Consider the following 11,518-nt stretch of genomic DNA (forward strand, 5'->3'; position numbering starts at 1 on the left):
ACCTCAAAAAATAACAAAGCATATCTGTATCTTAATCCGCTGTTAAGATGAACAGATTTTTTATTTTTATTTGTTAGCGCAATAGAATTACGCTACTTATGATTCATCCCTTGCATATTTCTCTTTATTTTTAACTACTTTTCAATTACTCTATGATTAACCCTTAAATATAGGAATAAATAGTTTTTATAGTGGCAGCGTATTTATTGGCAATCTGTCTAGACTCCATCTTGGAACCGTTACGCATAAGCTCACCTTAAGTGGAAATGCTGCGGATGAAAGCTTGGCAAACAGTGCAACGTTCTTGGTTTAAGACTATACTTTCAGGGATCATTTCTATAGGCTTTGAAGGGAGAAATGTGCTTGAAAGAGTCTGAGCTCGCGCTCCACGATGATGAGTTTTAGGGCTTTCTTGTGAGCATGAAAGCATTTGATAACTCTGTTTTATGCAGTGGTTGTCTGCTTTTTGAGAAGATGGAGAAGAAAGCTCTTTCAGAGTGGTTTTAGTCAGTTAAAGAACAGGAAATAGGGATGAGCGAACCCGAACTGTATAGTTTTTTTCGTAAAAGTTCGGTGTTCGGCGCTTTCTTGGCACTTTTTGAAAGGCTGCAAAGCAGCCAATCAACAAGCGTCATACTACTTGCCCCAAGAGGCCATCACAGCCTTGCCTACTATTGGCATGGCTGTGATTGGCCAGTGCAGCATGTGACCCAGCCTCTATATAAGCTTGGGTCACGTTGAGCTGCACGTCACTCTGCTGATTGAAGCATAGGGAGAGGTTGCAGCTGCAACGTTAGGGCGAGATTAGGCAGATTAACTCCTCCAAAAGACTTCATTCTGTGATCGATCTGCAGCTGTGGATCATTGAAGTGCTAATATTGACTTGCTCACTTTTTTGAGGCTGCCCAGAGATTTTTTAGATCACTTTTTTTTCTGGCGGCCATTTTGTGACTTATGGTGCGCCAGCACAAGCTATCACCAAGTTTATTTAACCATCAATAGTGTGGTTATTTTGTGCTATATCCTACATCAGCTGCAGGCTGAGCCTGTGTCACCGAAGTGCATTTAACCATCAACAGTCTGGTTATTTTTTGGCCATATACTACATCAGCTGCAGGCTGAGCCTGTGTCACCGAAGTGCATTTAACCATCAACAGTCTGATTATTTTTTGGCCATATACTACATCTGGTGCAGGCTGAGCCTGTGTCACCCAAGTGCATTTAACCATCAACAGTGTGGTTATTTTTTGGCCATATACTACATCAGGGGCAAGTTGAGCCTGTCACCCAGCGCCTAAAAAATAGACCTGACATTTCTATTCAACCAAATCTGTACTGTTTTAGCTGGTCAAGTTATTTGTAGTGACCGTAAAAGCCCACTTTTTGTTCTGGGTTGAAAAACTATTCCCAAATTTGCCATTCTCAAAATAACTAGTTTCTGGTATATGAGGCCTACTTGAAATCTATCCCAAAAAGGATATCTTACATTGAAGGTGCTGATAGTGTCATTCAGAAAAACCTAAGACACATGCTACCGTGCAGATAGAAGTCTGATTCTGTGATTAAACCTATACCTGTCACACAGCGCAAAAAAAAAAACAGGCCTCATATTCAACCAAATCTGTACTGTTTTAGCTGGTCAAGTTATTTGTAGTGACCGTAAAAGCACATTTTTTTTTTCTGGGTTGAAAAACTATTCCCAAATTTGCCATTCTCAAAATAACTAGTTTCTGGTATTTGAGGCCTACTTGAAATCTATCCCAAAAAGGATATCTTACATTGAAGGTACTGATAGTGTCATTCAGAAAAACCTAAGACACACGCTACCGTGCAGATAGAAGTCTGATTCTGTGATTAAACCTATACCTGTCACACAGCGCAAAAAAAAACAGGCCTCACATTTCTATTCAACCAAATCTGTACTGTTTTAGCTGGTCAAGTTATTTCTAGTGACCGTAAAAGCACATTTTCTTTTCTGGGTTGAAAAACTATTCCCAAATTTGCCATTCTCAAAATAACTAGTTTCTGGTATTTGAGGCCTACTTGAAATCTATCCCAAAAAGGATATCTTACATTGAAGGTACTGATAGTGTCATTCAGAAAAACCTAAGACACAAGCTACCGTGCAGATAGAAGTCTGATTCTGTGATTAAACCTATACCTGTCACACAGCGCAAAAAAAAACAGGCCTCACATTTCTATTCAACCAAATCTGTACTGTTTTAGCTGGTCAAGTTATTTCTAGTGACCGTAAAAGCAATTTTTTTTTTCTGGGTTGAAAAACTATTCCCAAATTTGCCATTCTCAAAATAACTAGTTTCTGGTATTTGAGGCCTACTTGAAATCTATCAAAAAAGGATATCTTACATTGAAGGTACTGATAGTGTCATTCAGAAAAACCTAAGACACACGCTACCGTGCAGATAGAAGTCTTATTCTGTGATTAAACCTATACCTGTCACACAGCGTAAAAAAAAAAAGGCCTCACATTTCTATTCAATCAAATCTGTACTGTTTTAGCTGGTCAAGTTATTTCTAGTGACCGTAAAAGCACATTTTTTTTTCTGGGTTGAAAAACTATTCCCAAATTTGCCATTCTCAAAATAACTAGTTTCTGGTATTTGAGGCCTACTTGAAATCTATCCCAAAAAGGATATCTTACATTGAAGGTACTGATAGTGTCATTCAGAAAAACCTAAGACACACGCTAGCGTGCAGATAGAAGTCTGATTCTGTGATTAAACCTATACCTGTCAAACAGCGCAAAAAAAAACAGGCCTCATATTCAACCAAATCTGTACTGTTTTAGCTGGTCAAGTTATTTGTAGTGACCGTAAAAGCACATTTTTTTTTTCTGGGTTGAAAAACTATTCCCAAATTTGCCATTCTCAAAATAACTAGTTTCTGGTATTTGAGGCCTACTTGAAATCTATCCCAAAAAGGATATCTTACATTGAAGGTACTGATAGTGTCATTCAGAAAAACCTAAGACACACGCTACCGTGCAGATAGAAGTCTGATTCTGTGATTAAACCTATACCTGTCACACAGCGCAAAAAAAAACAGGCCTCACATTTCTATTCAACCAAATCTGTACTGTTTTAGCTGGTCAAGTTATTTCTAGTGACCGTAAAAGCACATTTTCTTTTCTGGGTTGAAAAACTATTCCCAAATTTGCCATTCTCAAAATAACTAGTTTCTGGTATTTGAGGCCTACTTGAAATCTATCCCAAAAAGGATATCTTACATTGAAGGTACTGATAGTGTCATTCAGAAAAACCTAAGACACACGCTAGCGTGCAGATAGAAGTCTGATTCTGTGATTAAACCTATACCTGTCAAACAGCGCAAAAAAAAACAGGCCTCACATTTCTATTCAACCAAATCTGTACTGTTTTAGCTGGTCAAGTTATTTCTAGTGACCGTAAAAGCACATTTTTTTTTCTGGGTTGAAAAACTATTCCCAAATTTGCCATTCTCAAAATAACTAGTTTCTGGTATTTGAGGCCTACTTGAAATCTATCCCAAAAAGGATATCTTACATTGAAGGTACTGATAGTGTCATTCAGAAAAACCTAAGACACACGCTAGCGTGCAGATAGAAGTCTGATTCTGTGATTAAACCTATACCTGTCAAACAGCGCAAAAAAAAACAGGCCTCACATTTCTATTCAACCAAATCTGTACTGTTTTAGCTGGTCAAGTTATTTCTAGTGACCGTAAAAGCACATTTTTTTTTATGGGTTGAAAAACTATTCCCAAATTTGCCATTCTCAAAATAACTAGTTTCTGGTATTTGAGGCCTACTTGAAATCTATCCCAAAAAGGATATCTTACATTGAAGGTACTGATAGTGTCATTCAGAAAAACCTAAGACACACGCTACCGTGCAGATAGAAGTCTGATTCTGTGATTAAACCTATACCTGTCAAACAGCGCAAAAAAAAACAGGCCTCACATTTCTATTCAACCAAATCTGTACTGTTTTAGCTGGTCAAGTTATTTCTAGTGACCGTAAAAGCACATTTTTTTTTATGGGTTGAAAAACTATTCCCAAATTTGCCATTCTCAAAATAACTAGTTTCTGGTATTTGCGGCCTACTTGAAATCTATCCCAAAAAGGATATCTTACATTGAAGGTGCTGATAGTGCCATTCAGAAAAACCTAAGACACACGCTACCGTGCTGATAGAAGTCTGATTCTGTGATTAAACCTATACCTGTCACACAGCGCAAAAAAAAACAGGCCTCAAATTTCTATTCAACCAAATCTGTACTGTTTTAGCTGGTCAAGTTATTTGTAGTGACCGTAAAAGCAGACTTTTTGTTCTGGGTTGAAAAACTATTCCCAAATTTGCCATTCTCAAAATTGTGGTGAACGGGAACAATGAGGAAAATATCTAATAAGGGACGCGGACGTGGACATGGTCGTGGTGGTGTTAGCGGACCCTCTGGTGCTGGGAGAGGACGTGGCCGTTCTGCCACAGCCACACGTCCTAGTGAACCAACTACCTCAGGTCCCAGTAGCCAGCAGAATTTACAGCGATATTTGGTGGGGCCCAATGCCGTTCTAAGGATGGTAAGGCCTGAGCAGGTACAGGCATTAGTCAATTGGGTGGCCGACAGTGGATCCAGCACGTTCACATTATCTCCCACTCAGTCTTCTGCAGAAAGCGCACAGATGGCGCATGAAAACCAAGCCCATCGGTCTGTCACATCACCCCCATGTATATCAGGGAAACTGTCTGAGCCTCAAGTTATGCAGCAATCTCTTATGCTGTTTGAAGACTCTGCTGCCAGGGTTTCCCAAGGGCATCCACCTAGCCCTTCCCCAGGGGTGGAAGAGATAGAATGCACTAACGCACAACCACTTATTTTTCCTGAGGATGAGGACATGGGAATACCACCTCAGCACGTCTCTGATGATGACGAAACACAGGTGCCAACTGCTGCGTCTTTCTGCAGTGTGCAGACTGAACAGGAGGTCAGGGATCAAGACTGGGTGGAAGACGATGCAGGGGACGATGAGGTCCTAGACCCCACATGGAATGAAGGTCGTGCCACTGACTTTCAGAGTTCGGAGGAAGAGGCAGTGGTGAGACTGAGCCAACAGCGTAGCAAAAGAGGGAGCAGTGGGCAAAATCAGAACACCCGCCGCCAAGAGACTCCGCCTGCTACTGACCGCCGCCATATGGGACCGAGCACCCCAAAGGCAGCTTCAAGGAGTTCCCTGGCATGGCACTTCTTCAAACAATGTGCTGACGACAAGACCTGAGTGGTTTGCACGCTGCGCCATCAGAGCCTGAAGCGAGGCATTAACGTTCTGAACCTTAGCACAACCTGCATGACCAGGCACCTGCATGCAAAGCATGAACTGCAGTGGAGTAAACACCTTAAAAACAAGGAAGTCACTCAGGCTCCCCCTGCTACCTCTTCTGCTGCTGCCGCCTCGGCCTCTTCTGCTGCTGCCGCCGCCTCGGCCTCTTCTGCTGCTGCTGCCGCCGCCTCAGCCTTTTCCTCTGCCTCTGGAGGAACGTTGGCACCTGCCGCCCAGCAAACATGGGATGTACCACCAACACCACCACCTGCGTCACCAAGCATCTCAACCATGTCACACGGCAGCGTTCAGCTCTCCATCTCACAAACATTTGAGAGAAAGCGTAAATTCCCACCTAGCCACCCTCGATCCCTGGCCCTGAATGCCAGCATTTCTAAACTACTGGCCTATGAAATGTTGTCATTTTGGCTGGTGGACACACACAGCTTCAAACAGCTCATGTCACTTGCTGTCCCACAGTATGTTGTTCCCAGCTGCCACTACTTCTCCAAGAGAGCCGTGCCTTCCCTTCACAAACAAGTGTTTGATAAAATCAAGTGTGCACTGCGCAACGCCATCTGTGGCAAGGTCCACCTAACCACAGATACGTGGACCAGTAAGCATGGCCAGGGACGCTATATCTCCCTACCTGCACACTGGGTAAATGTAGTGGCGGCTGGGCCCCAGGCGGAGAGCTGTTTGGCGCACGTCCTTCCGCCGCCAAGGATCGCAGGGCAACATTCTTTGCCTCCTGTCTCCTCCTCCTCCTACTCAGCTTCCTCCTCCTCTTCTTCCACCTGCTCATCCAGTCAGCCACATACCTTCACCACCAACTTCAGCACAGCCCGGGGTAAACGTCAGCAGGCCATTCTGAAACTCATATGTTTGGGGGACAGGCCCCACACCGCACAGGAGTTGTGGCGGGGTATAGAACAACAGACCGACGAGTGGTTGCTGCCGGTGAGCCTAAAGCCCTGCCTGGTGGTGTGCGATAATGGGCGAAATCTCGTTGCAGCTCTGGGACTAGCCGGTTTGACGCACATCCCTTGCCTGGCGCATGTGCTGAATTTGGTGGTGCAGAAGTTCATTCGCAACTACCCCGACATGCCAGAGCTTCTGCATAAAGTGCGTGCCGTCTGTTCACGCTTCCGGCGTTCACACCCTGCCGCTGCTCGCCTGTCTGCGCTACAGCGTAACTTCGGCCTTCCCGCTCACCGCCTCATATGCGACGTACCCACCAGGTGGAACTCCACCTTGCATATGCTGGACAGACTGTGCGAGGAGCAGCAGCAGGCCATAGTGGAGTTTCAGCTGCAGCACGCACGGATCAGTCGCACTGTGGATCAGACACACTTCACAACCAATGACTGGGCCTCCATGCGAGACCTGTGTGCCCTGTTGCGTTGTTTCGAGTACTCCACCAACATGGCCAGTGGCGATGACGCTGTTATCAGCGTTACAATACCACTTCTATGTCTCCTTGAGAAAACACTTAGGGCGATGATGGAAGAGGAAGTGGCCCAGGAGGAAGAGGGGTCATTTTTAGCACTTTCAGGCCAGTCTCTTCGAAGTGACTCAGAGGGAGGTTTTTTGCAACAGCAGAGGCCAGGTACAAATGTGGCCAGACAGGGCCCACTACTGGAGGATGAGGAGGACGAGGAGGAGGATGAGGATGAGGATGAAGCATGTTCACAGCGGGGTGGCACCCAAAGCAGCTCGGGCCCATTACTGGTGCGTGGCTGGGGGGAAACACAGGACGATGACGATACGCCTTCCACAGAGGACAGCTTGTCCTTACCTCTGGGCAGCCTGGCACACATGAGCGACTACATGCTGCAGTGCCTGCGCAACGACAGCAGAGTTGCCCACATTTTAACGTGTGCGGACTACTGGGTTGCCACCCTGCTGGATCCCCGGTACAAAGACAATGTGCCCACCTTACTTCCTACACTGGAGCGTGATAGGAAGATGCGCGAGTACAAGCGCACGTTGGTAGACGCGCTACTGAGAGCATTCCCAAATGTCACAGGGGAACCAGTGGAAGCCCAAGGCGAAGGCAAAGGAGGAGCAAGAGGTCGCCAACGCAGCTGTGTCACGCCCAGCTTCTCTGAGGGCAGGGTTAGCATGGCAGAAATGTGGAAAAGTTTTGTCAACACGCCACAGCTAAGTGCACCACCACCTGATACGGAACGTGTTAGCAGGAGGCAACATTTCACTAACATGGTGGAACAGTACCTGTGCACACCCCTCCACGTACTGACTGATGGTTCGGCCCCATTCAACTTCTGGGTCTCCAAATTGTCCACGTGGCCAGAGCTAGCCTTTTATGCCTTGGAGGTGCTGGCCTGCCCGGCGGCCAGCGTTTTGTCTGAACGTGTATTCAGCACGGCAGGGGGCGTCATTACAGACAAACGCAGCCGCCTGTCTACAGCCAATGTGGACAAGCTGACGCTCATAAAAATGAACCAGGCATGGATCCCACAGGACCTGTCCATCCCTTGTGCAGATTAGATATTAACTACCTCCCCTTAACAATATATTATTCTACTCCAGGGCACTTCCTCATTCAATACTATTTTTAATTTCATTTTACCATTATATTGCGGGGCAACCCAAAGTTGAATGAACCTCTCCTCTGTCTGGGTGCCGGGGCCTAAATGTGTGACAGTGGCCTGTTCCAGTGGTGGGTGACGTGAAGCCTGATTCTCTGCTATGACATGAAGACTTATTCTGCGCTGACATGAAGCCAGATTCTCTGTTACGCGACCTCTCTCCTCTGCCTGGGTGCCTGGGCCTAAATATGTGACAGTGGCCTGTTACAGTGGTGGGTGACGTGAAGCCTGATTCTCTGCTATGACAAGAAGACAGATTCTGTGCTGACATCAGGCCAGATTCTCTGTTACGGGACCTCTCTCCTCTGCCTGGGTGCCTGGGCCTAAATGTGTGACAGTGGCCTGTTCCAGTGGTGGGTGACGTGAAGCCTGATTCTCTGCTATGACATGAAGACAGATTCTGTGCTGACATCAGGCCAGATTCTCTGTTACGGGACCGCTCTTCTCTGCCTGGGTGCCTGGGCCTAAATGTGTGACAGTGGCCGGTTCCAGTGGTGGGTGACGTGAAGCCTGATTCTCTGCTATGACATGAAGACAGATTCTGTGCTGACATAAGGCCAGATTCTCTGTTACGGGACCTCTCTCCTCTGCCTGGGCCTAAATGTGTGACAGTGGCCTATTCCAGTGGTGGGTGACGTGTAACCTGATTCTCTGCTATGACATGAAGACAGATTCTGTGCTGACATCAGGCCAGATTCTCTGTTACGGGACCTCTCTCCTCTGCCTGGGTGCCTGGGCCTAAATGTGTGACAGTGGCCTGTTCCAGTGGTGGGTGACGTGAAGCCTGATTCTCTGCTATGACATGAAGACAGATTCTGTGCTGACATCAGGCCAGATTCTCTGTTACGGGACCTCTCTTCTCTGCCTGGGTGCCTGGGCCTAAATGTGTGACAGTGGCCTGTTCCAGTGGTGGGTGACGTGAAGCCTGAGTCTCTGCTATGACATGAAGACAGATTCTGTGCTGGCATAAGGCCAGATTCTCTGTTACGGGACCTCTCTCCTCTGCCTGGGTGCCTGGGCCTAAATGTGTGACAGTGGCCTGTTCCAGTGGTGGGTGACGTGAAGCCTGATTCTCTGCTATGACATGAAGACTGATTCTGCGCTGACATAAGGCCAGATTCTCTGTTACGGGACCTCTCTCCTCTGTCTGGGTGCCGGGGCCTAATTGTGTGACAGTGGCCTGTTCCAGTGGTGGGTGACGTGAAGCCTGATTCTCTGCTATGACATGAAGACAGATTCTGTGCTGACATAAGGCCAGATTCTCTGTTACGGGACCTCTCTCCTCTGCCTGGGTGCCTGGGCCTAAATGTGTGACAGTGGCCTGTTCCAGTGGTGGGTGACGTGAAGCCTGATTCTCTGCTATGACATGAAGACAGATTCTGCGCTGACATATGGCCAGATTCTCTGTTACGGGACCGCTCTCCTCTGTCTGGGTGCCGGGGCCTAAATGTGTGACAGTGGCATGTTCCAGTGGTGGGTGACGTGAAGCCTGATTCTCTGCTATGACATGAAGACTGATTCTGCGCTGACATAAGGCCAGATTCTCTGTTACGGCACCTCTCTCCTCCGCCTGGGCCTAAATGTGTGACAGTGGCCTGTTCCAGTGGTGGGTGACGTGAAGCTTGATTCTCTGCTATGACATGAAGACAGATTCTGCGCTGACATAAGGCCAGATTCTCTGTTACGGGACCGCTCTCCTCTGTCTGGGTGCCGGGGCCTAAATGTGTGACATAGGCCTGTTCCAGTGGTGGGTGACGTGAAGCCTGATTCTCTGCTATGACATGAAGACAGATTCTGCGCTGACATAAGGCCAGATTCTCTGTTACGGGACCTCTCTCCTCTGCCTGGGTGCCTGGGCCTAAATGTGTGACAGTGGCCTGTTCCAGTGGTGGGTGACGTGAAGCCTGATTCTCTGCTATGACATGAAGACTGATTCTGTGCTGACATGAAGCCAGATTCTCTGCTATGGCATGAAGAGACTGATTCTGTGCTGACATGAAGCCAGATTCTCTGCTATGGCATGAAGAGACTGATTCTGTGCTGACATGAAGCCAGATTCTTTGCTATGGCATGAAGATACTGATTCTCTGCTGACGTGAAGCCAGATTCTCTGCTTTGGGACCTCTGTCCAATTGATATTGGGTCATTTTTATTTTTTTTATTTTAATTTTAATTAATTTCCCTATCCACATTTGTTTGCAGGGGATTTACCTACATGTTGCTGCCTTTTGCAGCCCTCTAGCTCTTTCCTGGGCTGTTTTACAGCCTTTTTAGTGCCCAAAAGTTCGGGTCCCCATTGACTTCAATGGGGTTCGGGTTCGGGACGAAGTTCGGTTCGGGTTCGGATGCCGAACCTGAACATTTCCGGGAAGTTCGGCCGAACTTCTCGAACCCGAACATCCAGGTGTTCGCTCAACTCTAACAGAAAATACATGAAAAAAAGGGTTTCAAAACCTAATCAATGCACAGTAGTCAAAGTTTGAACATGATTGATTTTCCCCATGTTTTTTTTGTTTCGCACTTTGTTTTTGCATCTATCTAAAAAATTGACTCAAAAGGTTTAGTCTAACAAGATTTGTAAAAATATGGCAAACACTAATGCATAAACTTTGCTGGTAACATAAAGATAAGGAATTCCTAGCTTATCATTTAACTAAATCTAGTTTTAGTTAAGAGAATCAAAAATGTATTTGAAATTCTACATTAGGGCAGATTCATATATACCGTTATTAAATGTCATTGAAAATATCCACCACAAAATGCACCTATAGCATGGTCGGATTTGACCCAGACTCACGACAGATTTCTCACTTGGCAGTGGGAATAAACCTCTGAAAAACATGGTAAATCCAAATAAAAATCTACTCGCAAGACATAAGAATGTTGCAGTGGATTTGTATATGGAGTTATTTGACAGTATTTTTGAATCCACTCTAATATTTTGCTTTATAAACTAATTGTTTACTCGTTTCAACTTACTATACAAATTAAGCCTTAACCACTTGCCGCAACTGTAACGCCGAAAGGCGTCATCGCGGCGGCTCCCCCAGGCTACGCTAAAGTCGATTGGCGTCATCTCGCGTGAGCCGAGATTTCCTGTGAATGCGCGCACACAGGCACGCGCGCTCACAAGAACGGAAGGTAAGAGAGTGAATCTCCAGCCTGCCAGCGGCGATCGTTCGCTGGCAGGCTGGAGATGTGATTTTTTTAACCCCTGAAAGGTATATCAGACGCTGTTTTGATAACAGCGTCTAATATACCTGCTACCTGGTCCTCTGGTTGTCCCCTTTGTTTGGATCGACCACCAGAGGACACAGGTAGCTCAGTAATATGTTGCACCAACCACCACTACACTACACCCCCCCTGTCACTTATTAACCCCTTATTCACCCTTGATCACCCCTGATCACCCCATATAGACTCCCTGATCACCCTTCTGTCATTGATTACCCCCCTGTCATTGATTACCCCCCTGTAAAGCTCTATCCAGACGTCCGCATGATTTTTACGGATCCACTGATAGATGGATCGGATCCGCAAAATGCATACGGACGTCTGAATGGAGCCTTACAGGGGCGTGATCAATGAC

The 11,518-nt window shown here is 46.2% G+C and overlaps 1 pseudogene; it reads left to right on the top strand.

Annotated features, from left to right (window-relative positions):
- The first annotated feature begins 311 nt into the window (after positions 1–311).
- LOC120996759 lies at positions 312–502 on the top strand (annotated as a pseudogene).
- Positions 503–11,518: the final 11,016 nt, after the last annotated feature.

Source organism: Bufo bufo, chromosome 3 (assembly GCF_905171765.1).
Source record: "Bufo bufo chromosome 3, aBufBuf1.1, whole genome shotgun sequence".
NCBI classification, from domain to species: Eukaryota; Metazoa; Chordata; class Amphibia; order Anura; family Bufonidae; genus Bufo; species Bufo bufo.